This window comes from Temnothorax nylanderi, unplaced genomic scaffold, assembly GCF_030848795.1.
Source record: "Temnothorax nylanderi isolate EJ_2023f unplaced genomic scaffold, tnyl_v1.0 TNYL_tig0011_pilon, whole genome shotgun sequence".
Lineage (NCBI taxonomy): Eukaryota > Metazoa > Arthropoda > Insecta > Hymenoptera > Formicidae > Temnothorax > Temnothorax nylanderi.
This window is the reverse complement of record NW_027249073.1, coordinates 426,295-446,689: the sequence shown is the minus strand read 5'-3', so window position 1 is coordinate 446,689 and position 20,395 is coordinate 426,295. Positions and strand designations below refer to the sequence as shown.

General features: G+C 40.8%; 1 protein-coding gene and 1 long non-coding RNA gene across 3 annotated transcripts in view; one reads left to right on the top strand and one right to left on the bottom strand.

The window, feature by feature from the left end:
- Nucleotides 1-20,395, top strand: part of Vn (membrane-bound neuregulin protein vein) — a 326,537-nt gene that overhangs the window by 6,734 nt on the left and 299,408 nt on the right. The window lies entirely within an intron of this gene.
- The window catches only part of LOC139767631 (uncharacterized), a 289,471-nt gene that overhangs the window by 1,758 nt on the left and 267,318 nt on the right, over nt 1-20,395 (bottom strand). The gene's annotated exons all lie outside the window — the stretch shown is intronic.

Sequence of the window (20,395 nt, the reverse complement as noted above, 5' to 3'; positions counted from 1 at the left end):
ACTGATTATCTTGACGAAATTAATATAATAATAATTGCAGCGATAATGACAAGAGAAAAGTAGATACAGATTTCCTTGAAAATGCACAAGTCATATTCGATCAAGGCTACATGAGAGTTTCAGCCCTGCACGGTATCCGCGTATACTTTCCTGCTCCGTGTACTTCGTTAAGTAGATTTATCACGTGCAAGTGCGGCGGAGGGTAATCGGATCTTCGACGGCGCTCCCCCAATCTTAATAAACTTAACAATCTCGCCGAATTGTCGTGATGAAATAATTAGCTCGGGCTCTTTTTTCCGAGAGGGATACATGCCCTCCCCGGTGAACGGCGCCTCGTAATTGTGCAACGCGCTAATTAGCCGGCGCACTAATTACGAGTGAGTCGCGGCGAAGCGATAGACCGTATTGACACGCGGTGCGATTTTTTTTTTTCAAGAAAGGGTTAATTAGTAACGCAGTCGTTAGTGTCGATCGGGATCGCGATGCGTTTCCGAAATTTCAGAGTAACTATTAAGAAGTTACAGTATAGTAAGTAAAGTTACGTTGTACAGTAGAGCGTACATTAATTAGAATCTCTACACTTATATTAGTAATATACACAGTGCGTTATGCCACCAAATTATTAAAATATCCCAACGAAAATTTCATGTGACTTTTATGATACATTTATATCCAGATTATGTCAGATAATTTTCTGTTGAATCCGTGATGCTGAAAGAATTTATCACATAAAGTATTATATAAGTTAACCTTTCATCATTTATCACATACACAGTTTTTGTTTAAGATGAAAATAACATATATGCAAAGTAATATATTCTCAAGCAATGAGCGATTGCAGAAGGAAGAAAAACCCCAGTATAGTATCGGGAGACACGCAGAACATAAAATATGAGACTCTATGATGTTCGGTGACGGTTCGTTGATCCGTGATCTGTAAGAGCGGGTCCTCGAGAGTTCCTTCTCCAGTTGGCGGTGATTAAACCAAGGGAAGAGGAAGAAGGCTTGGAGACGTCAATTATAAGGCCTTAATCGGAAACTCGTTCTTACATTCTGTTAGTTTATACCCAAGCGGCGTAAAACGAACCAGAGAAGGAGACATAAAGAGAATCGAAGGAGAGCATCGAGAATATCGCGATAGCCTACATTGCTCCTCTCTTCTCTCTGTTCCATCTTTCCGATCGTTTTTTTCCTTTTATCTTTGTACTTTGATGTTTTCTTTCCTTTTATCTTTATACTTTTCCACCCACTTTAGTGGACCAAGGGTCAATCTATACCTTCTTCTATTATACGGCTATTATACGAGCACTTTCTGCAATTTTTCTGGTCGCGAATAACTGTATACGTACACCGCATGTGTCAACCACGTTCAATATACTTATACACGAATGCAATCTTGATTAGCTATCCCACGCTATCCATTACGGTAACGTACAGGGTTGCGATAAAGCATTCTTACGTAGTGACTCGTAAGAGAGTTCGCATGTGATTGCTGGTAATCATCATCTCGCTTTTTCATAAAAATGTGAACATTTTTTTAAAGTGCTTAAGCAGAGCGAACCCGCGTCGATCACGAACGGATTACGATGTCTTGACAGAAAACTGTAGGGTAAATCTGTCTGGTAATCCGTAGCCATACAATTTGCATTATATCGAAACTATGTTTCTGGGTAGGTTCGTTCAGAAGAAGTGCATGCTTATCCACGTATATCGCTGCTCCGCCGTTCGTGCTCTTTGCGCGTTTTCTTTTGTAACCGTGAGATCGCTTCCTGCCATTTTGCCGAGTAGCTGCAAAATACAAAGTCGCCATAAGGGATTCCGAGTTAGGCGGGAGCTCACGTAAATGAATTAGCATGTGCATTATGTTGCGAATTAAGCATACCACTTGGATGCAAACTTAGTCTCGCCGAGCTGAACGCGGCACAATTTTGTTAATGCACGCCACAATGTGTCTGAAAATGAGTGCACTTGATATGCGTTATGTGTTTCTTGGAACGTAACTGATCAATTATCATAGCGCTTTATTATTTTATATATGGCAAACGTTTTATTTTATGTTTTATTTTACAATCTACAAAGCCAGCTGAATATTTCGAATACTCGAGATAAATTCTGTTTTATCCTGATTTACATGATTTCTTATTAATGGAAATACTGCTCTAAAAATGTAGCTTTGTCATATCGTGGTATTTTTGCAGTATTTTTGCTAAAAAGAATCCTTTCAAAATAAAAATTTTTTTTATCGCAAAAATCAACATACATGATGGTTCTAAACTTATTATATCGCTTTTGCAGACGTAATTGCTAGACGAAATTAAATATCATCTGTACATACGTCGTATATTTGCAGTTCTTGGCGACCCCATTTTTCATCGCTTAGAGAAGCGTTGCAAGCTCGTTGGCCGTACAAACCGAGCGATCCCTCAAAACTGTCGCCTTTGCGTGTCCTCGTAATGCGTAAAATGAAACGCGCGTGCCGACCAGGCAATCAGGCTGATATTCCGAGTTTCCGGAAACAAATTACCGGCTATGTGTGCGTCATTTCCTACCATTCTTCGTGACCGCTTTCGCACTTTCGACCAGAGCTCACCGTCTACGTTCACGCTCTATCGTCCGCAAACGCGCCAGTTTCGTAGAACACCGTCGACCGATTTGAATTAAACTTTGAACGAATTCCGTCCCTAGTACCGTGGTAAGAACTCTTGCACAAAATTCTGCCAGCTGAGCTACCGTCGCTCGAATCCCGCGAAAATTTTAAGCTGAACTTTCGCGATCGCGAACTTATGAGAATACGTGACAATGTTTTGTTTTGTTTTTTTATAATCCCATGTGGTGCCAGAGATTTTCAGCCTTGCTGCAATGGTAATGGTTGAAATTCAAGCTAAATTTCTGTTAATGCATCTGTTAAGTCATCTAACATTTATGATACGACTACATTATATATTTTAGAAATATGATTTACTAAAATCTTTGTACTAATAACTATAATTCATTTTTATATGATTAGAAATGAGTAACTCGAGTCTTGATTCAGTAATAATTGTCACATTTTTTAAATTTATCGCGTATCTCTAATAGCTTTGAAAGAAACGGCCGCGATATTGACGTAATTCTATTAATAATATGATTCCTTTTATCGTATCATTTCGTTAGTCTCAACACATCAGATCACGATCGTGATTGTTCATGTCGCGTCGTGTCTATTTTCGTAATAGGGTACTTGATACGGCGTTATGCGAACGCGTCGATACGTCGTAAAATCTCGCGGAACACGTGTCTCTCTGACCTTAACTACTGGTTCGCCGTCGGACCTCGATCGACTCGCCGATCGCTTGATGCGAGTTGATGCGCGGCCGCGCAGATTCTACGGCCCCGGCGGCGAATTACTATCGATATTAATTGATGCCAATTATCGTCGCGTTCGACACGCGGTCCGTATGTAGGACGGCGAGCACGTCGTACGGCCTGCACGCCGTACGGTGCAACGGTGCTTCGGGTAAATAGCTGAGAGTATCTCGATAATGGCGCGTGTATCGTTGTCGTCATCGTCGTCGTCATCGTGACACTTTCGGCCGATTTAAAAAGAGGATCGCATCTTGATCCGCATCGGCTAGCTTCGAGAATCGAACACGCCGTCCATCTCGAAAAACACCGCTGCTATTCCTGTGCATATTCTGACAGATGATATCGGACGATCCGATATCGGAAAAATATCCACGTACGAGACGGTCGTCACGGTTATAAGCTAAACGGGATAAAGTGGCTTTTATTTAAGATGAGCGTGTGCGATATTTGTAAATCGTGTCGTCGAATTTACATCGAAGGAATCTGTTTCTTCGAAATAACGTTGCTGCAAGGCAAAGAAATAATGCATCTAGAGTATCTACTATCTAGACATTCTAGATAACGTATAAATCGTCTATAATTTGTATGAATTTTTGTCTCGACCGTGTCTCTCCATTTTATTCGGAACTTGAAAACATTTTTTCCAATAAATCCAGATTTGATGTCTATTAGCACTTTGATCTTATGCATTAAAAATTTTCTCACCGATTAGCCTCTGGCTATTGTATTCTCGTTTAGAAATATATTCTAAATTTTACGAGCGAGAAAAGGGGACGTAACGGCGAGGAGGTACATTCAGCGACTTAACATTAACGGGAATAGTAGAGCTCGGGAGCCAAACGGACACATCAGATTGGGTCGCATCATGCGAGCCAGTCAGCGGGATGAGGTGCACTCGGCTATGCCATTCTGGGTCCGCAGGCGGGGGGAGGGAGGAAATCGGCACGTACGTATCCAGAGCACGTACGGCCCTGTGTCCATACACGGAGAGAGAGAGATAGATAGATAGAGAGAGAGAGAGAGAGAGAGAGAGAGAGAGTGTGTGTGTGTGTGTGTGTGTGTGTGTGTGTGTGAGAGAGAGAGGAGGAGAGGGAAGGGAGAGAACCCACAGGTACACACTCTATATACTCTCTCTGGACGCTCGCACGCAGTCCGGCACGCATACGCCGGTGGGCCCGCAGGTGAAGGCGCGCGAGGTGGGACGGCCGGACACCGTCGCGTTTCCCTCTCTCTGGTGGGGGACCACACGTGTGGTGTGTGTATACACCGTGCCGGCGCGCGGGGCGACTGGGTAGACTGCTGGGCGGTCGCCGATCCAACGCCGAGCATAAACACGCCGAGAGATCTACCGAAGATCGTTCGAACCGCTCGAGAGTTGTGTGGATCGGTGAGCGATCGATCGGCGCACACACGCAATCTTATCGCGCATCACAACAGCGGAAGTAGTGACTGCAATGTGGATACGAAAAAGATTGATATTAAATGTAATTATTATGTACAATAAAGTACAGGAATTTTTTAATTAAAAACATACATATTATTAATGGATAACAGAAATATATATTACGTAAAAACAATTCAGTGAAAAATAATTGTGATTAAAAATTTATCTTAAAAAAGTGAGGAAATATTTTTAAGATACACATTAAATTAAAATAGAAGAATCGGGATATTACATTAGGACTATACTAGAAATATAGATATACAGCACTGTATTAATAAAATCCAAATAAATAAAATAAATCATGATATCATAGAACAATTTAGAAGAGTGTTTATGCTGACCGATGCGAAGAAATATTATAAATATGTGTACAGAAATAAATCAATTTTTATTAACATCAAACGAGGTCAGGCATGTATTTTCGGGAGGCAAACATTTATGTGAAAAATAGATCTGATCGCGTTTCGTATCAGTTGTCATAATTTAAGTGGATAATGCTGTTTGAAATCGGTTTGTAGTTGAATCGTAATCAACAATACGATATACACATTGTCGATTACAATAATCATTTCGTCGCAGTTATTATTGTTACCGTTGTCATTATCTCCTGCGTCATACAATTATTAAATTAATTGATCGATGATTTAAATCGTGATCTTTTGCTAAAACGTTATTACGCGGAAATCGATTTCGAGATCTGTTTGATTTATGGATTCACGTGGGTATCTGTGCAATCGGAGACACTCTATCGCACGATCTGATGCGAGGATTTATATTAAATTAATGCATTATATGAGCCAGCACATAACCGTTGCACACGCTTTTGGCATATTAATTCGTGCCTAAACAACAGTTTAGGCAAACTCTTTGAATGAATTTTGAGTTAATCCTTAGTGTACGGGCGTGTGGAAATTTCGTGCTAATTATAATCACGGAAATATTTTATAGGGAAATTAGGAAAACGGATTGATGATAAAAAATTTTGTATACATTTGTGTGAATTTCATTTAGCATTTTCACCATTTAAAAAAAAGTTTGATTTCATTAAAATTTTACTAAAAATTTGATAGAAATTTTAGCATGGAGTTTTTTTTAGAAGTTAAGGCTGCTTGGTTGTATTGGAATGTGAAAATCAATACTACTGTCTGAAACAAATTTCATGCATAGTAATCATGCTCTTATTTTAACCTAGTTGCATTTCAAAACTTTTTAGAGTATATTGGTAATCAATTTGATCTTTACAATATCATACTAACGTATGTGATAGTATTTTTTATAACAAAGTAAAAATATCAATCCGAGAACCAGTATACAGAAAAAGTAAATTAATTTATTAATCAGAAGATAAAATGAGACTCAATAAACACGTGCAATAATTTATCGATTTACACAGCATCGTTCATTCATTTTCATCAGTGACATTTAAAAAATAACAATTGTAAAGCGTTCCCGATCGTTTAAATTTATCTAACCTTTAATACCCGTATCATCAATACTAATAGTTAGATCTCGGAGGATTAATAATTAATCGGCATTAATTTAATTCCATGTGTGTGTGTGTGTGTGAGAGAGAGAGAGAGAGAGAGAGAGAGAGAGAGAGAGAGAGAGAGAGAGAGAGAGAGAGAGAGAGAGAGAGAGAGAGAGAGAGAGAGAGAGAGAGAGAGAGAGAGAGAGAGAGAGAGAGAGAGAGAGAGAGAGAGAGAGAGAGAGAGAGAGAGAGAGAGAGAGAGAGAGCGCCATGGCACACGAACAGCGAAACGGGCGTTCGGCTCCGAAATCGCGTTCGGCGGATTAAATCAGGCTCGCGAGCCGCGCGCAAAGCAGATTAATTGCCCGGTGTATTGGCCCGGTATGCCCCGGCGATCGTGTAGACTGCTGGGCGGCCAGCAGCCGCCGATCTCCTAACGTGTCCGACCGTTCCTCGGAGAGCGTGATTATTTTTAGCGATCTGACCGACCGTGCGATCACAGTGAACGGCGGCGGTAGTGGCGGCACGATTGCACAGCGAAACCGTGATCTCTGGTACTCGCGACCCGCCCGCCTGTCCGTAGGAAATCTCTTTCTCTCTCTCTTTATCTTTGGCGGACCATAATGAAGTGCGAGAAGTATCGCACGACATGATCGTGCAGCGCACGCCCTTTATTTTGCCTCGCAGATAATTCTAACGATTTCATTCCGCCGTGGCGTGGTACTTTCGAGAGAGCCGACACAGATATAGATTCCACGATCTACCCGCGAATTGAAATCGGGATGATAACATCGATGAATTCGCGCTTCGATGCTGTAGCTAAATATATCTCACGCTGGAGTGCTCTGTATAATATTTCTGTTGTCTCATCGCTTCGTGATTTTATTGATCATTAGCAATCATGTGAGAACGCGAATAATACCGTAATACAACAAATTGCGTACGATAATAACAATTATCTTGAAATGATAATTAATTAATCAGTTCAGTTTAGTTTAGATAATAGCAAACTATAAAATCGATCGGCTTAGGTAGTACGACAATCAGAAATACATCACATGGAGTGTGCAGAGGATTAGGAAGAGAGTCTTTATTATATACGCGTGTCCTGATTTCTTGCAATCTATCATTAAGAAATTATATATGGGAATCATGCGAGGAAGAGATAAGAGATAGTCAGAGAGCGAAAGATAGCGAGGGAGTAGATGGGAGAAGAGAAAATACAAAAGAAGCGGGAATATTTTTTGTTGTCTTCAGAGGACACACGGTTTTATTTACTTTTCTTGCTAATAGAAGGAACACGCGCGTGATTAATGCGATGGATATCCCTCGCGTCTCGCGAGGCGATAAGCACCTACGTATATCACTTTCCAAGGAAAAAGAAATTTTAATATTGTCCTCCGCGGCGATTTATGGTCGCCATCCCGCGTCAGGATTGAACGCTATCCACAAGTCGACAGCAATCGCCGAAAAGCTCGCGCTCGCTGCCCACCACTCCTTCCTTCCTTCCTTTCTCTCCGTCCCCCGAAATCGTCAGGCCTAACAGGTTCATCGTACGACGATCAATGAGCCCGAACGCGATATGATAATTGGCCGGCGGAACGCCGTCATCGTGGATTGAATTATGAGATCGCGAGTTGAACCCGAGGTGAGTCACGCGAATGCAAATTGAAGCGAGCGAAGTGGAGAATCTTGCTTTTACTCATCGGTGAGAAAATGTCCTGAAGCTATAAACGAGGATATCAAGAATCAATATCAATCAGCTCGAAGCTAAAACGTTTGCTTTGGTAAGAAAGAGGGAGTGTAGCAGGAAACAATTTTCTTTCACAACTCTTACCGATTAGCACGCGTTCGTCGCTGTCGCTCTTTACTCAAGCTGCGATGGTGGTATGATTATTGGTTTGTAAAAAAGTATATAAAAACTTATTTTTGAATAAAAAATGTACATATCTCTGTGCATTTTATACAAAAGTCATTGTAACATTATTGCTTCAAAATTTGCTTTGCGTCATTCTTTTATAATGTACAGCATCCGCGTTCTCTCTCGCTCGTTTCGCTTTTACTGCTTCACTGAAAAAAAAAACCCTGATGACGTATCCCGAATTAGAGCAAGAGCGTTACAACGCGCGCCGAGCAAACGTAAAGTAGAGATGAGATAGGGTCGATCCAGTAACACACTTAACCGCAAGTGAATTACCTCTTATTGCATCGTACGTACATTAGTTCTCATTCAAGACATTATCGGCAATCGTCGACAAGTTTTCGCCCCGGCACGAGAGCTGTATACTATCATCCGCGCCAATTATAACGTCAAAGACGTGCAACGTTGTGTCACGGTTAATCGTCGGGATAAAATTCGTCGTCGCCGTCGTCGCCGTCATAATCGCGCAATAACCCGATCTCCTGGTAACAGAGAGCATGCCATTTCTGTCGCGTCTGCCACCGCGGCATCGGTTGTTAATCTTCCGCAATGAATCAGCGCTGGCACGACTCCGAAAGCACGTCTCGTATTCGCCAAATTCAAGGCTCCGAACTTGAGGACGAGTTCGATCGGACACGCGCGAGTGGTCCGCTCGGTGACAAATTATTCTTCTCTTGCGTTTGTGAACGATTAGGCAAAATATTGTTCTGAAGCTACACTCTTTCAAAAAGTACAAGCTACGACAAGAGATATATTAAAACCTTTTTAACTTTTACGAAACAAAATAATAGTAAAAGTGAAAAAATATTATTTCATGAAATTAATAAGAAATTGAAAATAGGCATTTTAATGCGAGTGAAGATATTACTAAATAGTAATATAACTATATATGTGATTATTTAATAGATTTAGAATATTTTGTATCAAAAAATTAGATAATGTGATATTTTCGAAAGTACAATAATTATATCTTTACAAAAGAAAAATAATTATAGTGATCAGAAGTCAGCGCGACTATTAATAAGATTCTTTATTTTATAATAGGACAATAAGAAATTAATATGAAATCAAATAGGGAATAGTGAGAGAGGCAATCGGAGCCACGCACGGTAATTATTGCGCAATCAAAATATAGACAATAAGATAAAATATATTAGTCAATACATATTCGGACGTTTTGACACTTTCTTTGTGTCATCTTCAGCGTGTAAACAAAATTAATATACATGAAATTACAAACGATATAAAATTAACGATCAAAAGCGATACAATGATATAGTCGATCGGTCGACAAGCGCAGTCAAATCAATAAAATTTTATTTACACGCTGAAGATGACACAAAGAAAGTGTCGAAACGTCCGAATTGATTTATTCAGGAGAGCCTATACTTAGTTTATTATTAATATGAAATGTTGCAAATCATGTTGCCAACCATGGCAGTTTGATTAATTATATCGAGCGAAGGTGTGCGCGTCGAATTTACCCTGTTTGGAGGAAAAAAACTGTATTAAAGCAGAAAATCTAAACGTCCAATGCGATTCTTATCCATCGAAACACGACTATTCTCCGTTTCTCTCTCTTCTTTTTCTCTCCTCTCTCTTTCTGTCTTTTTCATTCCTTTTTTGCTGTCTATCAAAGCGCTCCAATATCTCGTTAAAAAGTCGACAAAAAATCCCAGTTGGCTGCTCTCTCTCTCTCCTTTCTCTCCATCTTCCTTCCACTCCTTTTCTCTTCATTCTCTCTTCTTCTCTTCCTTCCGCCCCTTTCTCTCTCTCACACAACATATTTCTCCATTTCCTTTCGTACTCTAATTCATCCCTGCTGTTTCATTCTCTCACCGCGAACGAATCGACCAAAAAGGGCAGCCTGTCGATAACATGTGTTTTCCCTGCCATTTGAGCGACCCCTAACTTGAATTGAACATACCGATATCATTCAGTAACGTGATATCAAAGATTCGTTGCTTTTCTCTTTCTTCGTCCTTAGTGAAGATGCACTTAATTAAAAGATCATAGATTTAATATCAGCTCGTAAAATAGTGCACTCATTTGTCGATTTGTACGATCTTTCGAACAAGAACTTTGTTTTTATTTTTTAATTCTTTTATACAGAATATACTATAGATAACTTGTTGACCAATTTGGAATTAATTGAACGACAAGATTACACTGTCTATATTTTCATTCCTAAAGATTTCTAAAGTTTTATTTTTTATTTGGAATTTGGAAAGTATGCAATTTTTAGTATGTAATTAGAATTACGTATCTTTTTTGAAATGCAACGATATGTCTTCTTTACACCAATTTATTCATCTTTTTATTCTGTATATAAAAATATTAAGGTACGGTTATCAAAAGATTAATAGTTTACTATATATTTTATATTTTATGTCAAAATTTGTCAGAATAAAGTGTAAAATATCTCGTAAACTATTAACTTTTTGATAATTCTTTTTTAATAAAATTGGTTTTATTTATTATATGTCCTACAGATTGTACATAACTTTTGTTTGAAACATTTTTGCCTGCCAAGCTCAGTTTTCGAGATGTTCGACTATATTATTTAAAATGGGATACTCTGTGTATATGTATATGTATATATTTATATAAAGAATCTGTTAGATAAAAGAAAAAATTCATAGATATTGAGAGAGAGAGAAATACTGTGCATAAATCTCGAAGCTCGTCCTTTCATAAATTCTTTACTTTTCCACTCGTTAGCTTTTGCTTACGCTTTTGATTTTGCAGCGTCCAAATTTTCGAAACTTTGCTCCGGTTTTTACGACCAACGTTCTTTGTGGCCAAAAAACTGTCTGCTGGAAAACACAGCCGGCACACTTTTCACGGAACTAGTTATCGTGTACAGATTTCACTGGATAATCGTGTGTAATACCCTTTCCGCCTCCTGCATTGTAATTATAGTGATTGGCGCGTATTGATAGACCATTGCGTATCGTATTGTAATCGTAATGTAATAGCACGAGTACTGTAACGCAAGCGGACATTAATTGAAGTGCACAAATTATAGGCATTTGCGAATGATTTACGCATGACAGTCGTAATTGCCAGTGCATGTGTTCGTAAAGTTTATTATATTTATATACTTCTTTCCAAAAATAAGCTTTTCGTACATATAAAGAAAAAAATAAAAATTTAAGACATTTTATATACTTTTTATTCTGTTATCACTATATCTATTTCATAACATTATTTAAATTGTTTAACTCCTTTAATCTAACTATTCTGCTTTACACATGTTATACATATTAATATTCTGTAACGCTATTTTAGATATTCGTTACGCTATTTCATATACATTCTAGATATTTGAAATATGATTTGAAACGAAATATCTCGGGTACAATATATATAAATATCTAAATTCAGTATCAGCCCTTTACAGCAGCACGCGATATCGTGTTATGTCAACGATTGTTAGAATAAACGATAATTTCGCCAGCCTTGCATCCGTGATGCTGCTCCTCCCCACGCCCCTCCCTTTCTACCGCTCGTTTTCGTGCCTTTTAACTCTTCCCCTTTTGCATCGGCTGCTCGTTTTACTGCGTTGCTTTTCAATTTTCGAAGCCGGTTTACGCGACGGTGAACGTTCCTCCCTTCAGCGAAAGAGCTACGAACGTGACTATCGCGCCGATGGATCGAAACGGATGTATATTGTAACTTTCCGGGAAGCTTATTCCCGTGTTTGCATTTCACGAACGTTGTCATAGTCTTTCATCGTTGTTTCACACGCTGTGCATGCATGCTACATTGTGGCGGTGCAGCGGTCGCGGTGCCGTGCCCGGCGCGCGCGAATTACGCGTCTGCCGATATTTAACGAGCGTTACATACGTATATTTCGGCGAAATACATTTGGCCACCATGAATTAATAGCGCGTGTTGCTGCTGTCGCGTCGATGTTCTCGCAAATCCGCGTGCAATGCGCTGATCGATCGGCGTTTTCACGGAACGACGGAGCGGATATTTCGCGAATAGTCAAGGCCGATCGAAACGTTTGCAACGTAGAAAAATATACTGACGGGCGGTGAGCTCGCGAGTCTGGCGCAGCCAGCAGCGCGCCTAGAACTTGTTAGATCAGACGGCCCGAGACCGGCGCGCGTTTTGTCGCAGTTATAAATATCCTACTCACGAAGTATTATTTTCGAACGCTCCAGAATACACTCGGATCCCCGAAAGAGGTCACGTAATACGTGGAAAAAAACAAGGAAGCAGGAAATCTTGGCTGCGACGCGAATTAAACTGTCACGGTGTTTCTCTCGCAACACCATCTCTCCCTCTCTCAGGATAACAATAATTTTAATCCGAAGAAGACCGTGAGCTAAATCAATCGACTTGAATGTATTCTCATAATGATCAGACGTTGTACGTGAAAATCTTTTTTTTTCCCAAAACATATTACCATGAATATGTATTAAAAATAATTTATTAACACGAATAAGGAAATTTTAAATAATTTCTTAATGTTCACGTGTTAGCTACGATCGCATAAATATGAAATAAAAAAATGTTAGGTTTGTATAAAAGGTGTTTTTCAAAAGTTGTTAAACTGCATTTTTTATCATTCAATTTTAAGAGATTGAATATTCATGTATATATTGGAATCATGAATTATAAATTTTTATTGATAGCTGTCCAGTACGATAAAAATAAATAATGAAACTTGTGCGGGTTTTTTCTCTTTCGTACAAATAACAGTTACGAGAATGATATAACGTATCATATAATTGCTGATATTTTAGAGAAGACCAATATTGTCACGCTTGAATATACTTCCAATATAATTTATAATGAATTATAATGAGTTAGTAATAATAAATATGCTCTTGATAGATATCTATAGCTCGTAATTTATGCTCTCGTAATTCATATAATGAGCATTTCCAAACATGGTGATGTTCTCACGGGTACTTCAGTTACAAGGATAGAGAGGGGCTTAGCTTTAAATCCGATCGAGTGATCATCGAATCGAGTAATTAACGGGATATCGCATGTTTGGCTTGTTAATTACTCGTTAGCGGCGCTTTGACCACTGTTCGCTATCGTATTTGCGGAGATTTTGCGGTCCTTGAGAAAATCCTTCCCCTCAGCGGCGGAACCACCGCTGGGCAACACCCTCCATCTCGGAAAGGAACTCTGCCCTGAGCTCTTCTTTTGGTTTCGCGAGGGCGACCTTGTAATCCGACCGACTAATCTCCCGCTGTGATTTTTCCGGAGGGCTAACATCTGTCCTCCCCCGTGCCCTCCTTTCTTCCCACCCTCTCCCCGCTCTTCCACGCGCTCTTGCTTTCTTCCTTCAGGCGTTTTCTTCGTTCTCTCGATGCTGGTCACGATCATCCTGGCAACCGTCCGCGCCAGACACGCTCCGGATTCGCCGCACGCGTTACCGCTCATTGCCGAGAGGTGAGGTGATACAACGGACCCGCGGAAATATTCGGCGCGGCCATTACCGACGCTAGTAAGCACGTACTCTATATGGTAATTGCGCCACTTTCGAGCGACTCACCCGGTCTTTGAACGTTTCCGCTATATCCGCTTTCGTCGATCGTTTTGCCGTTTCGTGTAGCACGCCGAAGAAGTCCGGGCTTATCGTAATGTAATGTAATACAAGGAATGGACTCTATCCGAATGGAATAAAGTGCCAGCGTCTCCTTATTTAGAGATAGGAGCTCCCTACTTAACTTATATATTTTTAGGTATATGCCCTCGATTGCGATAGAAATATCAAGATTTGTTTTTAATGTACAGTTTGCTTAAATTTTAAATAATTATTATATTATTTAATCATACAATTTTATTTTAATGGTACTAAAATTATTAATATTAAGAGTTAATTTTTCCACATCGAATGTTAAATATAACAATTTTTAAAAAAGTATTTCTTTTATTTATAATAATATAATATAATGTATCGTTTTTCGTTTGAAAAAAATATGAATTTTTTAACGATTTATTATTTTGGAAAGTGGCATATATGGGAATTAATTTTCCGAGCGAGAAATCATGCCTTGGAATACTTTTAATCGTACACAATTGTAGAATGGAGAATTTTATTTTTATAATTATGCTTGCGCCTGAAAGCGTCCTTCTTTTACGTTTTTCAAGAGAAAAGTGCAAGTCAACAAAAATTATACTCATATACTACATACAGGTATCGCGAGAACGGTTGTAAGTGTTTGTAAGTGGGAGATTTTTGCGCGCCCCACGCAGTGTGAAATAATACGAGGAATCAGGCCATTATTAAAATAGCGCGTTTAGTCTGGCGTTAGCCGTCGGCCTGATGGAATTGCATCACCGCGACCTACAAAAAATAACGCCTTTCCTAAAAATATTTGGTCGGACAGCTCGGAAAACGTGGCAACGTCGGGGAAATAACACCGTAGGATATTTTAATTTTTCACGGAGTGTTTGCGAGTTTTCTACTGAAAGAGTCACACCCCGCATTCATTCAAAATAAAATTTCAGGAATAGTGATATCGGTGAATTTAAGGGGAAATTTATTGATTCCGAAAATTACAGATTTTTTTTTTACGCATTTGACGCTCGTTTTCGAAAATCAAAAGTATTTCCCTTTATCGCATAATTTTCGAGTCACGCAACGTTATGCAATTCACCACATGCATACTAATTATATTCGTGATATTTCGACAAGCTCACAATCAGAAATTAATTAAATAAAATTAGCTCGAGACAACGTTGATGCAATCGGTCCTTAGCCAATCCATTATCTTGATCGATTCTACTCTTAACGTCGTTTATTTTGGCGTAACTTTCTACTGGGAAATCGGAGCTGCGGCCGCGCAGCAGTCGAGCCGAAAAAAGGAGACGAGAGTGATGGCGTGAGAGAGATGGCGGCGGGAGAGAGGACGGATGGACGAACGGATGGGATCATCGAGGAACGGAACAGCGACCAGCGGTCTGGCCGTCGCGTCGTCGCGTAGTCACAACACGCTGCGAGTTATTGCCCCCAAGTGCCTTCATCGTGCCTCGTTGCTAACCTCCTTCACCCCGCCTTTTCCCAATGCCTTAATTCCTCCAATTCGCGGCTAAAAAGGCGACGGAGCCGCCCGGTTGAGCGCTAGAGCGCAGCGAATTTCTCTTCGTCAACGTCACTCTCGTCTCTGCCGATTGTCTCGGTACCGTTAAAAGTTCGGTAACATCCGAAGACGCGGTTCTAATTGCTTCCCTCCGTTAAATTAAAATGTTACGGTAACAATAGATTTCAACAAGCTAGCAATATAAGTTCTCATATAGCTGTATTCTTTGCATGTTCGGTATGAAAACATTTTCGCGCATTGGAATGAAAAAGAGGAAAGGATGGAAGTATATAAAATGCAGATATTAAGAACAGATAATTATAGCTATTACGGTTACAATTGCGTGATTTATTTCTCTTTTTTCGTTGCTGTAAAAAGAATGGCAGTTGACGGGCCATCGCAGTATCTCGAAGCACGAGATAGTCACAACAATAACTATATATTGCATACCGCAGGAGAGATATCGCTGTTATTCGCGGATGTTTAATACGTATGGAACACAATACACAAAATAACGCTCTCGATTGATTCAATCGTGCCTAAAGCATCACACATTTATGTCTTAAATGTCAAAGATATGTCTGATTATTTCTGAAGATATCGTTGAAGAAGTACAGGAAAGTCAATATCTCTATAATTTTTTGAAAAATCGTCAAGTAAATCTCCATCGTTTTTAAGATGACAAAAGCCAGATATCATCGCCCAAATGTTCTTTGTTATCAATCACCATATCTGCTACCTGATACCATCAATATGTACACCCGTAGCACGGATGTCCATTGTGTGTATCCTCGCAATATCTTAACAGCAGCGGGCGATGTATCGCGGATTCTGACAGACGTTTGCTGATGCGAATTCCGCTACGTTCCTGCCCCTGACGCATCCCTCCAACATTTTGAAATCGCTGTCATACCGATATCATGCATATTTATGCCGCACGTCGACCGTGATTGTTCGTATTTCTGGTCGTCGCGTTTATACAGCTATTTGCATTTTGGCAGTACTACCTATTGGTGCGCTCACTGGGAGGGAAGGGAAAGAGAGAGAGAGAGAGGGGGGGAGAGGGGTGGGGAGGACGAAGCGTACTTTCTTCGAAGCTGCATCGATCTGCGGCCACCGGCCCGCACGGTCCCGCAACCGCTCGACGGCGAACAAATCGCGACGGTTTCTGCGTCGGGCAGCTCGCGTTCGTTCTTGTCCGGTTTTCGGAAGCGAAGCGTCATGTCCGTCTCGCGGCGAACACGGGGGGTCGACCAACAACGTGGCGCACTCGCTTAAGTTATTTTTGGCGGTGGTTTAGTTTTTGCCAAGACGATGGATGATCCCGACGTGTCTCTCGGGCCTTTCCCGCCCTTCCGCTATCCCCGAAACTTCGTCCTGACCGGATCGCTTAACTCTTTAAATATATTGTTGAGCGAAACGCTTTACGTTTTACGGAACGAGGGACTTTCCTCGTCGAGAGGGACGTTCTCATGATCCCAATTAATTTCTTCGGGACACCGGAGGGTCTGCTTGATTTTGAATTATGGAATGCAATTCAAAACTGTTTCATTCTCGAGGGAGTTCAAACAGTCGCTAAAGAATCAAGAAGTAAGGCAAAGAGATGAATTGCCATTTTCCTCCGCATTAAAAATGAATTCTTCTTCCTCTAAAAAAGCGCGATATGATTTTATAATAATACACTTGATATGTTGTTCTTCATACTTTACTTCAAAAAGATTATCATTGTTTACCATTATTTTTAAAATTATACACATTAGAGAGTTAGTCGAAATGTATCGATTTTCAGTAATGTTAGTATTGACAATTATAAAATCAACATTCTTTGTTGGAAGAGGAGTAACTTCGTCCGTAGCGGGTGAACTCGCGAAAAATCGAATCTTTTAATACGGCATGGTCAAATTCGCGATGCATGCCGATCGATTGTTCACCGGCGCGGGCGCGGGCCATTATCACAGAAAGAGACCACAAAGCGTTCTTTTTCCGCTGCAAAAAGATAACCAGGCTTGGCGCGCGTACCCGGGACGTACAGTGAAATCGTAGAAAGTGTCGGACATATGCGGCGGCGACAATAAAAAGTCCCATTCATTATTAACGACGAACGTGCGAGCGACGTGCCGAGCGCGCGAGAGGCGCGCGAGTAAAGTGTAGCGCGATAAATTCCGTCGTCTCGGGAAAAAAAAAGAGAGAATGGGGGAGGAGAAAAGGAAAAAGAATGATCATTAGAAACTCGTTTCGCGCGATCTGCGCTTCGACACGAAGCTCGGCAGCTCGACGGCCGTTAACGAGCAAGACTCGCGTCGCAATATAATAATGGCGATGGGAATTTCGCGCCGCGTCACCCCCCCTCTTTCCTCCCCCCTCCCCAATCTTCGTGCTCGTCGGATCGCTCGTCGGATCGCTCGTTTGACGAGTTGTCCGCCGTGCGTTTCGCACAATTCGACAGTTGCGGTATCGGGATGGTGAGTCCGTCGCATGCGAGATCGTTTCGCAGCGACCGCGATAATGCGCGTGCGCTGATCAAATAATAGCGTACCGCTGTCGTTCTGTCCTGGGCGTTTGGTTAACCAGACGATAACCTGCATAATCGCTCTCGCCGTACCGCGAGTAGTAATGATCACGCAAATGCACTGCGAAGCTTTGCTAATACCCGCGCCCGCTTCGGAAGATGCACGTAGCGAACGGACGGACGACGATATGGGGTTGATCCCTATTGCAGGTTTAGTAATAACAATGAGCTGCGGATTTCCGCTGGAATCGAGATCGCCGAGAGATACTCAAGTATCCACGAGAAAATGAAATTGCTTCGCAGTTTCGATTCTCTTTTTTAACGAAAAGGAAAAAGAGAGTGAACACTTACATCAAATTAAATCATTATTCTTGTAATTTTCTATATATAATGGGAGCTTACAATTAAAATTAAATATATACGTGGCAGTGCTGAAAAAATTTATCAGCAATTAATTCTTACAAATAGCTCCTCAGAAATTGGATATCAATTTGCAAGCGTAATAACAAAGATTTTACGAACGCATTTAAGTAGTTTCACAAAATATATATATATCTTCCAAGTTTATTCAAATTTTATATACATGGATGTTTTTTTAATTAATTCATCAATCATCTCTGAATTACAAATGAGAGAAAAATTAGAGGATGTTTGGAAATCAACTTTTAGAGATGCAAATGGACAACGGATTTTTTTTCTGCAGTCGCAAAGTTATCTAAATGTTCAATACCGAAGAGAAGAGTCGATGCCTCACTTAAAAATCTCGAGGCTCGATAAAGCCGAGTCGACTCGGCGATGCTACCTCCCGGACCTGTCTTACACGTCGTGATTCGTGCGCAGAAGAGACATCAAGCAGGCACGGCCTGGCGAAGACAGACAGACGGACGGTGGCAGTCGCTCTTAAATCGGCAGATCTCCGCGTCCTTACTTTCTTTGCATCAAATGCAGTGGTCAACTCGGCGTGGCGGCGTGCTCGATGGTGAACGATCATCGTATAAGGCCAAGTGACCGCGGCCGTATCCGGGGGGGGGGGGGAGAAAGGGGGACCGACCGGGATTCTACCTTCAGCCGGCTCGCGGAACTGTACTACGGGTGTTTATATGGTGTCCTCTGCTATTCCGTGTATGTACCTATCTTTCCGTGCACGCCGTTACACCCCGCGCGTCGCACATCGCCATGTCCGTGGTAAAATTGTAGAAAACAAACTCGTTTGCCCTCGTCGTCCGCTCGCCCCCTCCTACAGTCTTTTTCTCTCTTTCTCTCTCTCTTTTCACATCTGAATTATATTTCGGTCATCATATAATATTGTAACTAAATAAGCATATAATCTTTCTTAGATATTGTTTCTTTAACCTTAGGATAGTAGCCTTTTATACATTAAAACTTCTAAATTACTTTGAGGCTACAGAACAAAAGATATCACTCTTCACGGTTTATTTAAATTTAAACAAGATAATGCATTATAAGCCAAAATTAAAAATCTTTATTTATTATGATTGAAAGTAACAAGTAACGTTATCAGTTGCATTTTCAAATTGATAGTATAGGCAATTCTTATATACACTATCTCCTCTTGATTTTCGAAAACACAAGCTATCCTTAATAATCCATTATGGATGACTGTGTCGACGGTCGCATTTAATATCACGTCGCGTCGATCGAGCCGCGACGCACAGGTGTCATTTGATGTCGTGACCGACAGTGACAACTCGCATCGGAATTTCGCCGATTTGTCGGGAGAGCTCACCGTGCGGTAAATAGTTATTATTGATTCAGGCGGTCATTAATAGTCGTTTCCTGACACGGCGCGCTTTTCGCCCGACGTCGCTCGAACGTAATTCGAACGCGCGGCGTAGTGTCATCGTCATCGTTACCGTTATTATACCGTCGCGGGGACTCGATTTACCGGCGTTTCGAGTTTAATCCTCTCTCGGGAGTGTTATGACACTCATGTCGTGCCGCGATTTTCTCGCCACGTAGTCGCACTCCGCGCTGCATCATTGCCGTCGACGTTGTTGCCGAAGAAACACATCGAACGGCGCGAGTAATCTAATTATCGCGAGCCACGCGAGGCTGCTTTTCGTCCAGACTGCAGAATCTACTTGAAACTAAAAAATTGTTTACACGTAAGCATTACACATTTAAGCGCAACAACAATGATCAAAAATAATATTTCATTTCGAGTGATATCTTAATCCCTATTATTGATCCAATCTACATTATATTTTCTCAAGTCTCAACGATTTGATCCTCATGAAAGTCTTTCATCATTGATCTATCGTTGATCGATCGTCAACGAAGCGATGGGAATATTTTATGAAGTTACGATTTTATTAAGGCTAATGGCATTTATATTTTATTCATCTTGGAATAATCGGGACTATAAATTCTTAATTTTGCTAATCGCGTAGGTAATTGCGTTTGATTCTGACGGAGGACATGGACGATCAGAGAATCCGCGTTTGGAATCTTTTGTTGTGGGAGATCGCGAAAGAGAGACCTGAAGTATGCTTGTTCTTTGAAGGAACGTCTCGGCTACTTCTTCCCCACGGCCTTTCGTTCCTATACAGCACGGTAGCCCGGACACGCGACTTTGTTTTATGATTTACGGGCAATTACATTATCGGCATAACGACGCTTGCTAATATTTCTCGCG